Genomic DNA, 17906 nt, shown 5'->3' with positions numbered 1-17906 from the left:
AGACCAGAATTCCAACTCCACATGGCCTTGGACAAATTGCATAAATTCTCTATACTTGGTTTCCTCATCTGCCTACCAACCACAGCCCTGCATTCCCCAATGTGCACAACTCTGAGAGCAAGTGAGAACGTTAATCACATAAAATGAGGCCAGAATATACACAAGGTTGAACAAGGACAACAGAAGCCCCTCCCGCCCCAAGGGAGCATGGGACTTTAGGGCTAGTGACTCCGAGCAACCACACAGTGGCTCACAACCATCTGTAATGGGATCTGATGCCCCCTTCTGGTGTGTATCTGAAGACAGCTACAGTGTACTCATACATATAAAATAAATCTTTAAAAAAGAAAAGAAAACAAGACATCTAAAAATAAAAACATGAGATTAAAAAATGAACCAAAGAAAAAGCACAAGAAACACATATGTGTAGAGACTTAATGGCACACAGAAAATTCCATAAAAATACAAAACCAGAAACCTATATACAAAAAGGACCCATAAAGGTTTTATTGTTATTGTTATCGTTGCTGTTGTTGTTTAAAAAAAAAAAAAGCCCTAAGAAAGAATCATGAGACAATGAACTTCCAAAAATTTAAATGTCATTGAATTTGTATGTGTTGACACTGACTGCTGGGCATGAGGCCTACTCTTAAGAGTAGTTTGTATAGCCAATGAGACACCATTGGAGAAAACTAATGTTTCATTTACAGGTAGTTATCAGCTGGAGATAGCTTGTGAGTTAGGAACGTTAGCTGCTGTCTTCTCCTCTCAGCCCTAGAACTCTTTCTGGCTTAGGCTCATGCAGGACCTGCACACACTGACACAGTGTTCAGAAGTTTGTATGAGCACCAGTGCCTGATGTATTAGAAGATCTCGTGTCCTCGATATTCTCTATTCCCTCTAGTTCTTACAGTCTTTCTGCCTCCCCTTCCAAAGGGTTCTCTGAGCCCTATATAGTGGAGGGAGAATTTAATAGAGACATCCCATTTACAATTGAGTGCTCCAAGGTACCTCACTGTCTGCACATTGTCTGGCTGTGAGCCTCTGTGTTTTTATTCTTGTCTACAGCAGGAGGAAGCATCTCTGATGATGGCTGAGCAAGATATTATTTAAAGATGTTCCTTTAGCATATCATTAGTATTTATTTGGTTGCACCTAGGTTCCTGGCCTGTCTAGTCTCAGGTTCTCGGCTACCAGAGCAGTGTTGGGAATGGACTCCATATCATGGAGCAGGTCTTAAATTCAGTCAGATACTGGTTGGATACTCCCGTAAGTTTGTGCAGCTACTGCACTAGTGCATCTTGCAGGCAGGTCATCATTGTACCTGGACTGGCATTTACCTTTCTGCTTTGGTACTGTCCAGAGTACCTTCCAATACCATGAACACTGGTCAACAGGCATCAAGGTTCTATGTAGATATTAGTACAACTTCTTGTTCATTAGGAGTGTCTTTAACAGTAGGGCCTTACCATCAGTTTGTGGAGGGGAGGCAACCAAATAGCCTTGACTGTTTGAGGGTCCTATGAGGCCCCAATGGCCAACAATTCAAGTAGATGTACCTCATTCCCAGAATTGAAAACTTCATTTAGGAACAAGAGTTCTCTCCATCTCCCTGTCAGTTGGCATTCCACTCACATCTCCTTTAAATATGTATATTTTAGGAAAATCCTACTGTGTTGGAGTTCCATACCCCTCAAAAGGCCTTTAATTTTAGCTGTCTCTCCCTGTATTTCCTCTGACTTCCCTCTTAATTCCATCTCCTGGTATAATGACTAGGAGAGATGGAAGGGTCTCCCTAGGAAGGGGAAATAGAATATATAGTTATGAATAGACTTGCATCGGGAGCTGGAATAGGAGTATATGAAGTCTTTGAAAACGAATTTCAAGAAAACAAAACATTTCACCTTACAGGGAACATAACTGATGAGAACTTCAATGATTGTGTAGAGTTTGGATGAGCCTAGTTAAAATTATCCTGGCAATCCTTAGTCCTGTTAAGAGACATTCCTTACCCCTCTGTACCTTTACACTAACATCCTCGTGACTAACAGGGAAAAACCTTTTGATGTATTAACAGACCACCAGCTTCCCCCTGGCATAAAGTATGCTTCTACCACACAGCACCTGAGGCCTATAGTGGAGACTTCCTTATGCTGCTGTAACCCGACCATGTTTTTATCAATGCCTTAAACAGTGCCTTGATTCATTACTTTCTTCTTCATACTAATAAAAATTTCATAAAACTATTGACATGATGGAATGAGATTTGGAGTTACCTGAAGCTATGTTCCTGGGCCACAGTCATTAACATCTGGCTTCAGATTAAACTCGCTCTTATTAATTCTCTGAGGTGAGAATTGTGTTTTTATGTGAAAGAGTTTTATAAACAGAAAGAGAGAGAGAAAGAAAGCAAGAGAGTGTATAGTAGATGTAGTGGTTAAGAATATAGTCTGGAGTAAGAGACTGTGTTCAAACTCTCTCTCCGTTCTTTCTTGGCTGTGTGACTCTATGAGTTGCTATCCCTAAACTTTAATTTCTTCCTGTATCAAATAAGATAATAACTGTATACACCTCACAAGGCTTCTAGGATTTTAGTAACTTAATACATATTTATGGGAATATATTCTGCAACAACGCTACAAAGGTATTCATCTGTACACACATATACAAAAAGGAGCTATTTACCATTTGATGAGAGGTGGTTTCAATGATGACCAGAATACCAAAGTGCAAGGATCCAGAAGGTCAGAGAGAAGTTGTTACGACAGAACCCTAAAGTGGCAGAGGGAATACAACTTCCCACTAGCCTCAACCTATCCCTACCAGAGGATACCATCACACAGACTTAAAAAAAAAAAAAAAAACAAACAAACAAACAAAAAAAAACAAAAAAAACAAAAACCTGATGTCTCTGGAACTAATATACAGGGGAAAGGAGAAAAAACATTTTTTTTTTAAGGAATAAAATAGAACTCATGTAAGAAAGACAAAATAAACCTATAAAATATAAATCAAAGGTAGCTGACTGTCGGGAGCCCTAATGAGACAAGCTAATACACTAGCAGGTGATCAACCTGAAATGGCCTGTTTTGGATTATTATATAATCTGGGACAGGTGAGCCCGAATTCAGCAAGGCTGTGAGGGACTAATTTCAGGAAAGATTCTGCTATTAATATGCTTTTCCTGCTATTATTAAACATATATAATAATCAATAAGTAACAGCACATCCCTTCAGAGCAGACCTCCACAGATCCATGAAGATGTACTGTCTTATAGTGATGCTATGTAGACAAATAGATGATTTAAGTTTTACTGATGATCTTATAAGAATTCCTAAAATTATATCTGTGATTATTAAGGCCTTTAATAGTGGAACTTCTATTAGGTCCTTTTCTGATAGTCACAACTACAATGAGAACTCTGCCAGTCTCCCAAATGTCACAAGTTAGTTGCTCTTAGATGGCAACCAGACTTTCTCCTACTCACAGCACATTCCAAGAGGTTGTAGAACAATTAACCAAAGGTCATAAAAAGGGAATTAGGATTTATTATAGGTGCTAGGACAGAAGATAAAATATTGACAGGGTTTATCTATACAAAACTTCACTTATAACTTAGTTATGGTTTTAAACTTTCTATGAACCTGTAGAGAACACAAGTGATAAAGGTTTAGGTAGATAATTACTCCTGATCAATGTGCATGTAAACATTCTCTGTTGTAAACTTCTATTTCAATTTATGACTTGGTATTTTGTGTGAACTTGTGATGTACTTTGTAATATGTGATCATGTATTCTGAAAGATGTTTAAGGGCTGAGAACAAAGAGAAGGGTCTGACCAGAAGAATTTAGGTGAGAGGAACAGAGCTGAGAGAAGAACTGAACTAAGGAGAAGTTTTTAGTCAGAAGAGGACAAGATTAGAAGGAGAATGCAGAGTGGAATAACTTAGAAACTATAGGTAACCTAAAATAACTAAGAGAACAATGTTCAGGATGCAGAGGGAAAGAGGAATAAAAAGATATTGCAGAGAGCAGAAGGAGCAGGCAGGCTTCTCCTTACCATGGGACAGGACAGTTCCCAATGTAAGGACAAGGCAGGCTTAGTCTTACTAAAAGAAACAAAGCTGTTTTCTTACAAACATGGATTTAATTCCTTTAGCATTAAAAGGGTGGAAGCTTTTTCTTTCTCGATGTAATAAATATTGGAGTCCATTTTTCATCCAGAATGAGTGAGTTCTTTCTGCACCAGTGCTTGGTCTTTTGCTCCATATGCTTATGTAAGTATGGACGTGTGTATAAGTATGTAATTGTGAGAATGTATGCATGTGTATGTGTAAGTATGAAATTGTGAGAATGCATGCAAGCTGGGCCTAACTGAGTTTTTGTGGAAATATGTATGTTTGAAACAATGTATGAATTTATGTGGTATTATGCATGTTCACTTATGTAAACGTTTTTCTTTCTGCAAGTGTTATTCTCTTCTCCTTCTTCAATAGAAGTTTATTGCTCTAAATGTCCCCCTAGACTTACAAGCAAAAAGCATCTGGACAATAGGGAAAAGGCTCTAGCAACTAATCCTTTAATCTCCTGCTGTTTTAGAATGAGGTGTTAAATGCCTGAGACTGACTAGCTTCAGAGGAACACAGAAGGTAGGTCAGCTACATTAGCATAGTAACTTAAACTTAGATAAGTAAACCTTTTATTATATAGCAGCCCTAAATTTTTGCAAGAAAAGAGTTTCACCCCCCAACCACCACCACCCCCCCACCCACCCCACCACCACCACCACCACCCCCTACCCCTCCACCCCTCCACCCCCCCACTCCCCACTGACACCCTCTGCTGCCTCAAAAAGAACCAAGAGGAAAGAAACATCTCTGCCAGGGGCTGGCTCCAGGCAATTGAGGGCATTGTTTTTTTTTTGTTTTTTTTTTGTTTTTAATTTATCTACATTTCAAATGTTATCCCCTTACCCAGTTTCCCCCTCTCCTGGAAACCCCCTCTCCTAACCCCTTCCCCCTGCTTCTATGAGGGTGTTCCTCCACCCACACATTCCCACCTCCCAGACCTAGATTCCCCTACACTGGGACATCTATCAAACCTTCATAGGACCAAGGACCTCTCCTGTCATTGATGCCTGACAAAGATGTCCTCTGCTACAAATGCAGCCAGAGCCATGTGTATTCCTTGGTTGGTGGCTTAGTCCCTGGGAACTCTGGGGGGAGGGGGGTGTCTGGTTGGTTGATATTGTAGTTCTTCCAATGGGATTGCAAAACCCTCAGCTCCTTCAGTCCTTTCTCTAACTCATCCATTGGGGACCCTGCACTCAGTGCAATGGTTGGCTGTGAGCAGACAACTCTGTGTTTGTAAGGCTCTGGCAAGGCCTCTCAGGAGACAGCTATATCAGGCTCCTTTCAGCAAGGCTTTCTTGGCATCCACAATATTATTGGAGTTTGGTGACTATAGCTGGGATGATTCCCCACATGGGGCAGTCTCTGGATGGGGAATTGGTTTTTTGAGTGAAATCATAACAGCAAAAGAACATAATCCAAGAAACAGGAAAAAGAAAACAGGAAAGTCCCCCTTGTTGAAGAGCCTGGAAAATGCCAAGGAAACAGAGACATGTGGGAAAGAAGTCAAAAGTAAACCCCAAATAATGAAGGAGAGGGGAAAGAGGAGAAAGGGGGGCCTTGCAGCCGTGCCATCCACAACGTCAGAGCCTGCTGCACAGTCACAAAGCCACAATCTGCCTTTCCTGGCTTTGGGTGGCACCACAGAAGACAGAACTACTGCTGGCTTCCTTACAAATGTGCACTGTCTCCAACTTCCTGTTCCAAAAAGACCACATTAACCATTAGTCAAGGTTTCAGAAACTGCATGACCCTGTGGTTGCAGTAAACGTATATTATCAGTGTCATCAAAGTCTGCAGACTCCACCACTGATTCGGGGGGATGTATCTGAGTTGCTCCAATTAAGAACAGAGCTGAAGATGGATAGCAGATGACAAGCACACTAGAGATGATAAAGCCTAGGAAACTGCAGGATAAAAAGGAGAGCCTCGCTCTGGCCTACCTGAGGTCAGCTCCACTGCTGGAGATCCCAATTAAAACAAGCTTCCAGCATACTCCATAAGTGGCATACACCAATCTGCTCCTGACCAACCTAACACATACTCTGACAGCAGGACTCTGGGTCCAGGATCCTCCATTCCCATAAGGTTTTTATAAAACTGAACGGACTTGAGCTACGTGTGGTGGTTCGTGCCTATAATCCTTTAACCCCCAAAGCAAGACAACGGACATGAGTTAGAGATCAGCCTGTGCTACATCAAGAGACACTGTCTCATGAAGGAGAAAAACAAGATAAAACTGGTTGAGTGTTATTCTACTTTCCCTGTTTACAAATGTGATTCTAGAAAAGTCATGCACAGCCTGCTCTGACCTCAAATTAGTATGTTTGCCTACATAATAGGGAACCATAAGTACATTCTTAATCCTCCATGTGTTACATTACTAAAATAAGACAAAAATTTTTAAATGTTAGAAAAGTTGACAATGTTTGAAATAGAGTTCAAAGTTACATACAAGAGGCACAGTGTACTCATCTCAAAATGAACCTAGAATAAAAAAGTCCGGTCTAGAGAGATGGCTTAGTAATTAAACACACTGACTGCTCTTGCACAGCCCTCGAGGTGTTTGCCTGTGACTCTAGAGAAATGTCTTCTTCTAACATTTGAGGGCATCAGGCATGCATGCAGTGCAGAGACATTCCATCACCTGAATTTGCCCATTCAAGAAACAGTTTTGGAGCCACACAAGCCAGGCACTGCTGGAATGAACAAAGGTATAATCCATGCAGTGAGAACAAATAATAGGAGACCAACTAACTAGCAAACGGGTGATGCTGCTTGTACATTATACATGAAGAGCTACCTATGCAAGTCAGCAAAATAAAGTGACAAAAAGAGAGAGAGTACTGGTGATACAAAGACAGAGTTGTCTACAGATTTATTTATGGAGAAGAAAAACAGTGCCCTTTCCATCACTGAAGCTGTACAAGCTGGGTTTTGATGTGTACACTATACTAGCTTTTGCTAAGTTTTAAATACAACAGGAATATGCAGTCAGCTAGACTTAGCCTGCAACTAAGAAAGAAGAAGAAACTGTGTAGGAAAACACACTTTGTGTTGTTTCAGATGGTGTGGCACCATGCCTGGTTCACTGTCTTTCTCAAGTTTCCTGTGCGCAGAGTAATCCTGTCACCCTTTTACCGGAAAGGATCATATCCAATGCTGTTTATGTTACATAATAATCTAGGAATAGTTTACAACTATATGTTTATCTCTGACATAAGAGTACATTGATAAGGAGGTCCAAAAATAGCAGAGTGGTCACATGTAGGACTCTGAAAAGATCTTATGCTTCTCTGTTACCCAGCTCTGTCCTCTGCCCCACCCCCAGCCCACTGATCTGCTCTACAACCCTGTCCTATAAGATACTATGTAGTGGAATGAAATTATATCACTTAGCAGCCTGTCCTAAGGGCCCATCTTTGAGTTTCTGAACCATCGCTGCCTCCCCGAGACGATCCACTAGGACACAGTTTCTCATTTACCTGAGGAAGGATACATGAACTACTTAACAATTTTTAGTTCTTACAAAAAGAAGTCCAAAAAAGAAATTACTTTATTTTATTCTAAAATTTTATTCTTCTAAGATGAATGCCCAGTACTGGAACTGCCATTTGATATGATAAGTAAACTTAAGGACTCATCATACAGATGCTCAATAGGGCAAATAAGTTTTTGCATCTACTCCAAACATGTAATTTCTGTGCAGCCTCACCATCAGGCATTCCCAGTACTTTCATCTCTGTTGAGGGTGCAGGAAATCTCTTTACAGATTACATATGTTTCACAAGGTCCCTGACTATGTTTTAAAATGCTTGTTTGTAATGCACACATTTTTCTCTCTTGACTTGCCTTTTACCCATTTTCCAACTGGAGTATTCAGTTTCTTATTGTTTAATTTGGAGAGATTTTTGCATATCCTAAAAAGGAGTCTCCTATCAAATATATGAGTTATATCACTTCTACCTAGCTTTAACATACTTTTTTCATCACTTTAACAGAATCAAAGCAATGTAACAAACTATACCTTTAGTTTGTCCATTTCATTTTGTTTATCAATTGAACTTTTGTTACTCTGAAAAGAGAAAGTATTAGTATAGGTACTTGGGGAAATAACCTCACACATACCTCATGTCTCAATGCTGTGTTTTAAATGGGGAAATAACAAGAGTATTTATCTGGTACTGTAAGAAGTAAAGAGTTTCAAGGCCCTGGTGGCACACGCCTTTAATCCCAGCACTTGAGGGCAGAGGCAGGCGGATTTCTGAGTTCAAGGCCAGCCTGGTCTACAGAGTGAGTTCTAGGATAGCCAGGGCTACACAGAGAAACCCTGTCTCAAAAAAACCAAAAAAAAAACAATCAAACAAACAAACAAAAAAGTAAAGAGTTACCCCAAATACAGCAAGGCACAGCATTCAAAGCAATACCTGATATATAGGAGAAAGCCCCTAATACTTAATTACCTTTGGAAATAAGGAATGACTTCGGGGACAGGGAGGATGATTAATAGGGTGATTAATAGATTCCCCAGGCAAAGGAGTCAGGTCAACATTCTCAAACACATTAGTAACAAAAAGCATTTGACCTTACATTAAAGCCAAATCTGAAAAGGGTGATCTGGTTCCTATACCTCCCAATCATAAACAGTTAACACCCACAGCAAAGTCAGTGGCACAGGACTGCTAGCTATGCTCTAGGGAAGACTCTGGTCCTGTGATCCTTTGGGGAAGGTTTCTTCTCCTTAGAACCTGCAGGTAAATGAGGGCAACTGCCACTTGCCTTGGGCATGGTTCCAACCCTAACTGTATACTAAGGTGTAGCAGAGCCATCTTGAAGCCCAATTAATTGGATATTTTAATAAACCACTGCAGCAGAGGCTTTCTTCCCTCTCCATTACTTAAAAGCAATGAAGGTAGAAACAAATTGCACCTCCTTCCCTAATCCCCTTGTGGAGATAATCTCTTTAGACATACAGTAGAGTTAACTGGTCATTCATTTGTTTGTATATAGGCAATGGCATACCTATAACCTTCATCTGAGAGGAAATACCTGTACCCATGACTATCTATTTTTCTGTATATCTTAAGAGGAACTTCTAGCAACCAACTGACCTTAGCACCTATAGAGTATTTCCTCAATATAATCAAGTCTCATTAATGTAACTAATTATGTAGCGATGTTTGGTAAATAGACAGGTGAACAGTTAGACAGGTGGACAAATGGAAAAACAGTAAAGCTAGACGGGTATACGATAGACAACTGAAAGGATAAAAACATGGAAGGATAGATAAGTGGGTACCTGAATGATCAACTAAGAGAAATAAGGGTAGGTGAAAAGATAGACTGGTGGATGGATGGATGGATGATTAGATCAACAGGAGAATGAGCTCAGTAGACAAAAAGATGACTAGAGAGATGTGAAAATGGGTGGATCAACAGGAATATGGATAACTGCATAGAAAGGAAGAAGAACAAGTAAGTGGGTAGACAGAAGAATAAGAAATGGATGAATGTAAAAGAGATATGAATTAGGGATGATAAGGAAGGAAGGAAGGAAGGAAGGAAGGAAGGAAGGAAGGAAGGAAGGAAGGAAGGAAGGAAGGAAGGAAGAGAGGGAGGGAGGGAGGGAGGGAGGAAAGAAGAGAGGGAAGGAGGGAGGAAGGAAGAGAGGGAAGGAGGGAGGGAGGGAGGAAGGGAGAGAGGGAAGGAAAAAAGGAAGAGAGGTGGGCGGGAGATATACAGATATAGATGGATGAGCAGACCTATGGAAAATAGGGATATTAAGATGGGTCAGTTAGTGGGTAGATAAGTTTACAATTTGATGACTGGGACGATGGGTATGTGAGTAGATAAAAAGCAATTGGATACATGGAAAAATGGCAAGTAAGTAGACACTGGGGTAGATCAGAAGATGGGTGGGTGAAACAGTAGAATGAGGAAATGGGTGGATTAGCAGGAAGACATCTAAATGGATGGGCACATGTACAGGAATGTGCAGACAGGTAGACAGCTAGATGAATGGGAGGTTAGGTGGTTCAGTGGGTAAACAGACAGCTATATGGATAGGAAGAGAGGGAGAGGAATATACAGCCTGATGAAAACTAAGAATGAAGATGTCAGGAAAGAGAAATGACTACTGAAACCTTAAAGTCACTTCTTGAAATACAAGTAAGCAGCAGAATTTCATCTTGCTCAACAATACTACTTTTTCAGAGAAGTACAGAACTTCATTCTTCTGAGCATGCTCAGGAATCTGCTGCCTTCGCCTTACATCTATCTCTCTTTCTAATTAGAAGGCTTATTAGTCTAGATGTCAATCATCCATAGAGCTTCTATAGTTATCTTATATTTGGGAGTGTGACTTCTGGAAGCATTTGGTGATGTAACATGAAAAATACAGCAAATTCTCCTAGAGTTTTGGAAGCTTTATCAATGGAAAGTACATTGTTGAGACCCAGTAAATGTTAATGGAATTCAAAGGTCTGTAAGGTGCTATGACTGATTGTTTAACAAAATAAACAGCCAAATGCAGAGGGAAGATGACTGAAGTGTCCAAGACTTGGTAATCCACTAAGAAAATTCGGAGTCTCAGCACATAGCTATTCATGGAGATGACTAATTATGGCAAAACGACAACAAGCAGCATATGCAATGAGAAATGATGTTAGGGGAGATGAAAAGGAAATGAGGTTCAGCTAAAAGTCCTCTCTAGTAGTGTCACTCAAGACGAACTTAATTCCTCCAGCAGTCAATAATGACATGTATGAAAACATGTCTGCCTCTGACACTCATGGGTCGATAGAGAGAGCACTGGACAGGTAGGCCTCCTTTACCTGACGAATGGCAAGTTTGCAGACTCCCAGAAGCAAACAGCAATGGTGCAGTGAGCCAGTTCTATCAGGTCTGAGAAAGTTCAAATTCCCAGAAGAGGGCCTCAATCATGTTCAAACATGACTTCTGGTGGACACTTATCTAAACCACAGAACCTGGGATACAAATAAGAAAAACATAATTCCCTGACCTCACATCCCAGCTCACTGCTGCTTTGTACAGCAAAAAAAAAAACTTCTCTCCCCCTCCCCCCCAATGAAGCACTTCACATATTTGTGTGTTTAAGCAAACTACTTTATTTTTAACAGATGCAAGTCTGCAAGATCGATGTTTAAAATTTTCAAATCTTAGTTTAAGAGACTGACTTAGAGTTACGTGTCTGCTGCACAAGCATGAGAACTTGAGTTTGTATTCCCAACTTTCTGTGGGGAAAGACAGGAACACTGCATGCATCTGTAACGCTAGTGCTGGCTGGGGGACAGAGATGGGGGAGATCTCAAGGCCTTTCTACCCATTAAGTCTAACTGAAACAGCAAGTTCTGCTTCAGTGAAAGAACACCATCCCAAACACACACACACACACACACACAAACCTACCTTTTAAAAGGGATGAAACTAAGTCCCATTGTCCCACCCATCACTTGGCCCTTTTTGCAATCAAATTCAGCATGCTCCCTTCTACCCATACACTCCATCCGCTGATGTCATCAGGCTCATAATCGTTGATGTCATTTGAATGCTGGCAACCCCACAGTGTCTATAACCCACCCTCACCTTGCTCCAGGGCTGCTGGCTCATGTCCAGTTTCCCAGTCCAATATATCCATTTGGATATGTCTAAAAGCCACCACTAAGTTCAAGACAGCACAAGAACATTAGCAATCCTGCTCATTAGGGTAAATGAAATTCTACTGTCCCCACATACACTCTGAGCCCACACCTACTTCTAGCATCTCAAATAAGAAACTAGATTCCTTTTTGACGCCTCCCTTTGGTAGTCTACACATTCCAGTACCTACAAACCCTGTTGAATTTACCTGAAAACATGCTAGTGTTCAGACGATTTCCCACTATTTTTTGTGCCAGTGTCCTTGTGGTTCAAAGCACCAGCATCTCCTGCCCTTGATTCCTGTGTGTGAGTACACTGTTGCTTTCTTCAGACACACCAGAAGAAGGCATAGGCTCCCCATTACAGATGGTTGTGAGCCACCATGTGGTTGCTGGGAATTGAACTCAAGACCTCTGGAAGAGCAATGAGCAATCTCTCCAGCACTCCATCCTTGATTCCTAATACAACATATTAGGTGATCCCTTCTCAAACTAAGAGCCAGAAAGATTGTTTTGAAAAGCAGGCAACATTCCTCTTCTCGGCTTGCCCTCCACACCACTTGCAATGACTCTTCCAAGTCATTCAAAGTAAAAACCCCACCCAGACTTCTCTCTCCCCTAGGCTCTTAGCAGCAGGGCTATGGGAGGGGTTTGCACCCTCTTCCAGAAAGAGGAACTGAAAGCCAGTGGCCACACCCCTTTATGAAGCTCATCAATCAAATGGCCAAGCCTTTCTGAAATTTGGACAAAAGCACCTCAGGGTTGGTAGCAAAAATGCTTCCTCTCGCCTCACACACACAAACTGAGTGGACGCACCCTCCTCACAAAGCCACCTCCTTGGGGTCTCAAATGAGGATCTTGCAGGTCCTCATCTAAATCACCTTGCTTGGTGAGGCAGGAGGATCTGATCTTCGAGATCTGCCTGGATGGCAAACAGGTTCAAGGCTTGCATGGTCAATTTAGTAAGACTTTGTCTCAGAATAAAAAGCAAAAAGAGATATAGTTTAGTGGTAGAGAGCTTGCTTGGTATATAAAAGGGCCTGGATTCAATCCCTAGTACTAGAAGGAAAAACAAAACAAAACAAAACAAAAGAAAATCAGCATTGTGTATAGCAGGACTGAATCTTTACACTTTAAAATTTTCTTACTGTCAATGTTAACTTTAGCTCCTGGCTATCTCACTTCACTGGAATGCTTTGCTATTTTAAAAATAAATATTACAGGCACATGCCTTTAATCCCAGCACTTAGGAGGCAGAGGCAGGCAGATCTCTGTGAGTTCAAGGCTAGCTGGCCTACACAGATAGTTCCAGGACAGCTAACACTACATAACTCAAAACAAAACAAAACCATGAAAAATTAAATTGAAACTCATAAAAAATAAAGGCTTAAAAGAGAACAGAGGCATGTAGCGTACTCACAATGCTATGTAACTGCATCCATTCAAGCTCAAATTTCCTACTGCCCCAATATAAGGCCTCTAGATACTAGTCATTCTCTCTCACACATACCCCAGCTTCCAGTACAAAAATCAGCTTCAAGAGATTATCGCCTACTCTGAATGCATCTTACAAATGAAATCAGACAATTTAAAGCTTTTTGTATCTGTCTTCTTCCACAGGTCCTTCCTATAATTAAGATTATGACAACAGTCTATCTCATTCATCACAATTCTAGTGTCTAAGAATAATACCTGACCAAAGTAAACACAGTGCCCGTGAGTGAGTGAGTGAGTGAGTGAGTGAGTGAGTGAGTGAGTGAGTGAGAGAGTGAGTGAGAGAGTGAGTGGGTGGTGAACAAATGGATGAATGTTGGGATGGATGAATAAAAGGAATGATGAAAGTTAGATAAATCGATGGGATAGGTACAGGCAGTACATTACTCAGAAGGGAGGAGAAACAAGAGAACCCAAACAGGACTTACATAAAGTCCACTTGGAGTGTTGAGATGACCAGATAGAGAAACCAAAAACAGAGGCAGCTACGGTTAACTGTGCCACAGAGCCATGATGGGTGAGTGTCACTGAACAGCCTGCATCTTACAAATCAGCCTTGACATTTCAAATGCTATACTTGCAGACACTTCAACAGCAACACCTCTTCAAACAATCCCCTATGGGAAGAGGACAAATAGCTCTTGAACACATTCCAGGAGCATTACTGTATCGTTACATCAAAACTGCCTGCAGTGAAATATCTCCCAACTACTTTCTCTCTGAAAACAGAACAAGAGTTTCTTTACCTTCAAGCCAGGAATCCAGAACAGTGGCCAAGCCTAGTCAGATTCTCAAGACTGATAGCTGAGCTGCTCCTAGTGAGACAATGAAAAACAATGCAGACTGTTTCTTTCTTGTATTTTCAAAGATGTGACTTCCAAAAACAGCTTGATTGACAACTGGTTGCAGCAAATCTAGAAAGCCCTAGCATGCCTAAACTCAAACCTCAGCAGGGACCCCTAAACTTAACTTCTATGGGCTCAGGTTCATTAAGAATTCAATAAGCATTCACAACGAGGCTGCCTTTTTTTTTTTAAACAAACTAATTTCTAATGCTAATTTTACCTTCATAAAAATAATGGGAAAACACAAATTTCCCATATAGTCCTTGCCGACATGGCCTGCCCCACTTTCAACCTGAGAAACATGTGTCTTGACTGACAAATCAACACTCATATCAATCCCAAGTCCACAAGTTTGCTCTTGATTTAGTTTTAACAAATGCTTAGTGACGTATGTCTACCATCCAATTACCAGGGAGAGTTGTTTCACTGTTCTAAAAATCCTGTGTCTGGCTAATTCATCATTCTCTCCCCTTTAACCTCTGGCAACCACTCTCTTTTTACTATAGCCATATTTATCTTTTCCAGACTAGCAGATAAAATGCAGTTTTCAGCAACTGAGATTGGCATCTGCTACTTGGTAGTAGGTCTAGATGTTCCTTTCCAGCATTCCATGGCCCAATCGATCATTTATTTGTCCCATTTCCTGCATGTGCCAAACTATTTGTCCACTCATCTTCTGAAGGACATCTTCAGTCCAAGTACAGAATATGATGCAGCCTATCCTACGAAGGAAAGAGAAGATGGCCATTACCAGAGGAAGAAATGCAAAGAATGTGGAATGAAGGGCAATGCACACACACATCATCAAGTGAGAGAAGAGGAGTGTATTTCAAAAAACCTACTGTACGGCAGAATACTGATGATGCACTTGTATTCTTAAGAAGATATCAAGAGAATGAATAGTATGATGATGATATAAAATAATATACTTAGTAAGCAGCTACACTGAAGAAGCCTTTAATACATATACACCTCAAAACATGTTAATTGTACATGACAAAAACATAATTTATCTGTAATTTAAAAAATAAACTTGCTTTCTAAAACAAATTAAAATTGAAGAATAAATAAAATTCCAAGATCAGCTCCTCTGTTCCACTAGCCACATGTCACTCAACAGTCTCATGAAGAAAAGAGTCTTTCCCAGAAAAGAACACACATAGCTATTGGTTATCTAATGCCAAACACTCAGCCCTTACAAGTATATACACATTGGCTGAGTGAGTTTTATTTAGGGAATATATATGCACATACATATTCATTATGCATGTAAAACTAATTAATGAAAAATGAATTAATGAAATTAGAGTTCACAGAGGGTTTGCAAGGGAGTAAAAAAAGAGAAATGATGCAACTGTATTATAATCTCAAAAAGTACAAAATTAAAAAGCTGACCCATGATGGCATGCCAAGCATTGCCTACACACAACAGATAGGCAGCTTCTCACTCTAAATGCAATCTGCATTAGGAAAGGGAGCAGAGGGGCTGGAGAGATGGCTCAGCGGTTAAGAGCACCAACTGCTCTTCCAAAGGTCCTGAGTTCAAATCCCAGCAACCACATGATGGCTCACAACCATCTGTAACAAGATCTGACTCCCTCTTCTGGTGTGTAGGAAGACAGCTACAGTGTACTTACACATAATAAATAAATAAATCTTTAAAAAAAAAAAAAAAGGAAAGGGAGCAGAAGCCTACACTGGCTGCAACATAACAGCAGTGCTTTACATTCATGACATTGAAGCACTGCCTTTCTTAAGTTGTGAGTGAAGAGACTGGCTCTGAGAGGATTTAACTTGACCAAACTTACACAGTCAGTACATGATGGTTAGAATTTGAACCAGGGACACACTGAATCCAAGAACATGTGATAATACTCTCTGAGCCTCAGATAAAATCTCCCTGTAGACTGTGTAGAACCGCATTATAAGGCCAGAGACAAGTACAAACAAGCCATAGGATGTTGGTTCCCCACTATTCACAATGATATAGGATTCCAGATAACAAAAGAAGCTCTGTGAACCAGTGTGTCTCTGTTCCATAGTGATCTGAAGTGGTCCTGACAGCAGGTACCTAACTACGCTGCAACCAAGAAAGCAGTATGGAGCAGAACCACAGGTAACCTGAAGAAGAGGGTAATAGTTGTGGGGCTTGAATGGTTGCAGTATCTATCTCTGCACAAGGACCTAGCCTCAATACTGATCTACATGGTTAACATGTAAATGGGGGAGAGGTAAACTTGGGGCCCAAAAAGTCATGTATAATTCTGAGCCCTTTCACTGTGGAAAGAATCTACAGGCTGCTCTCCAAATCAGTGAAAGGGCTATTATCATACCAGCTGTGGCTAGGTCTGGTTTCATTATGACTGGTATTACTGTATTTCTTACAAATAGCTTATTAAGGCAATTATCAATCATTAGCACAGTAGCCTGAGCATCAGTACAATCATACACATTAATAAAGTGCAATTTAGCAAAACAAGTAAAGGCATGCATGGGCTAAACACTCGTGTGGGGCGCTCATGGTTCCAGCTGAAAAGAAGATCCACTTGTGGGGCGCACCCATCCCCATGGTAGCAGGTAGGGCTAGGGAAGGAAGCTGCTGGGTTATCTGAGTCTATTTTAGAACTGGGGGTGTGGTAGTGGAAGAGTGACAATAAGGCTTACACAGTGATCTCGGGAGCTGTAGAGGATTTTAGAAAGCCACAGTAATGAGAGGAGAATGAAAGTTGAGGAGACGAAGGAGGATACGCAGTCATAGACTAGTCCAGTCTTCCACACCACAGCGGATGACTGACAGGCACAGGATATGTCAGGTACCAGAGGCCTTACCAAGTGACAGAGGAGAAAAGTGACAAAGAAAAGGTGACTCTTAGATTGTGACCTAGGATACAAAAGGATGTCATTGAAAAAAAGACATTCACCAATCATTTTGACAGATTTAATACAGGTGGGCAAATGCAGAGAGTATTTAACAGTATATGCTTATAGATATTTAAAACTTGTTTTTCCTCACAATCAAGGACACTTAATATCTAAAGTCCAAAGAATATGTCCCAGATAGTTGAATAGAGAACAAAGCCCTAGCTAAGTGCTACTACAGTTTGAAGGTCTCTGTTGTTTGTGTGTGTGTGTGAGAGAGAGATTGCTGAAACATGGCCTCTCACCTGCTCACAATCCAAGATGGTCTCTTGGTTGTATTTTGACAATATCCCTTTTGGGATTTCATATCCTTTGCTCATATATTTCCCAGATCCAGGTATAAGCTTGTCTTGCTCGCTGGATACTATGGTGTCTTTTCTCTCCTTTCAGGTCTCTAGAGAAACCCTAGCTCTAAAGCAGAGCTTGACATGTAGTATCTATCCAGGGTGCACTGCCGCTGGAGAGGTCTCATCCCATCCCACATTCATTTCTGATACACTGTATTGTAGGCACAGATGACACAGAGCTTGTCAGTCACTGATCCATCCATCAAATCCTTAAGGTACTGCCCATTACTGGGTCTCCTTTGGTGTGAAGCATTCCATTCTGTAAGCACAGTCAAGCCTCAACAAATGTCCAGGACAGAGGACAACATGGAGAAAGACATTTCTTCACAGTTTATTCACTCTTCAACAAATAAGTACTGTACCCTAACAGCACATCAGACTTATGCTACACAATGAAGCAGAGACTTCCCCAGTTCTCTTCTGCTTTCCAAATGTACCCAAAGCTGACTCTGTGCAAAAGCTCTCCATACCCAGATCCCACCTGGAGTCAGCTGGTCTCTCAAGAGTGTTCA

General features: G+C 40.9%; 1 protein-coding gene across 6 annotated transcripts in view; it reads right to left on the bottom strand.

Annotated features, from left to right (window-relative positions):
• The window catches only part of Large1 (LARGE xylosyl- and glucuronyltransferase 1), a 502501-nt gene that overhangs the window by 377281 nt on the left and 107314 nt on the right, over positions 1 to 17906 (bottom strand). For 2 of the 6 annotated variants that reach the window (XM_052166461.1, XM_052166463.1), the window contains exon 2: positions 14030 to 14098. The exons of the other annotated variants lie outside the window; for them this stretch is intronic. The gene's annotated coding sequence lies outside the window, so the exon portion shown is untranslated. The remainder of the gene's footprint in view (positions 1 to 14029; positions 14099 to 17906) is intronic. 6 annotated transcript variants of the gene reach the window in all.

Source organism: Apodemus sylvaticus, chromosome 21 (genome assembly GCF_947179515.1).
Source record: "Apodemus sylvaticus chromosome 21, mApoSyl1.1, whole genome shotgun sequence".
NCBI lineage: Eukaryota > Metazoa > Chordata > Mammalia > Rodentia > Muridae > Apodemus > Apodemus sylvaticus.
The sequence above is the reverse complement of the archived record's forward strand: the minus strand, read 5'-3'. Positions and strand labels throughout refer to the sequence as shown.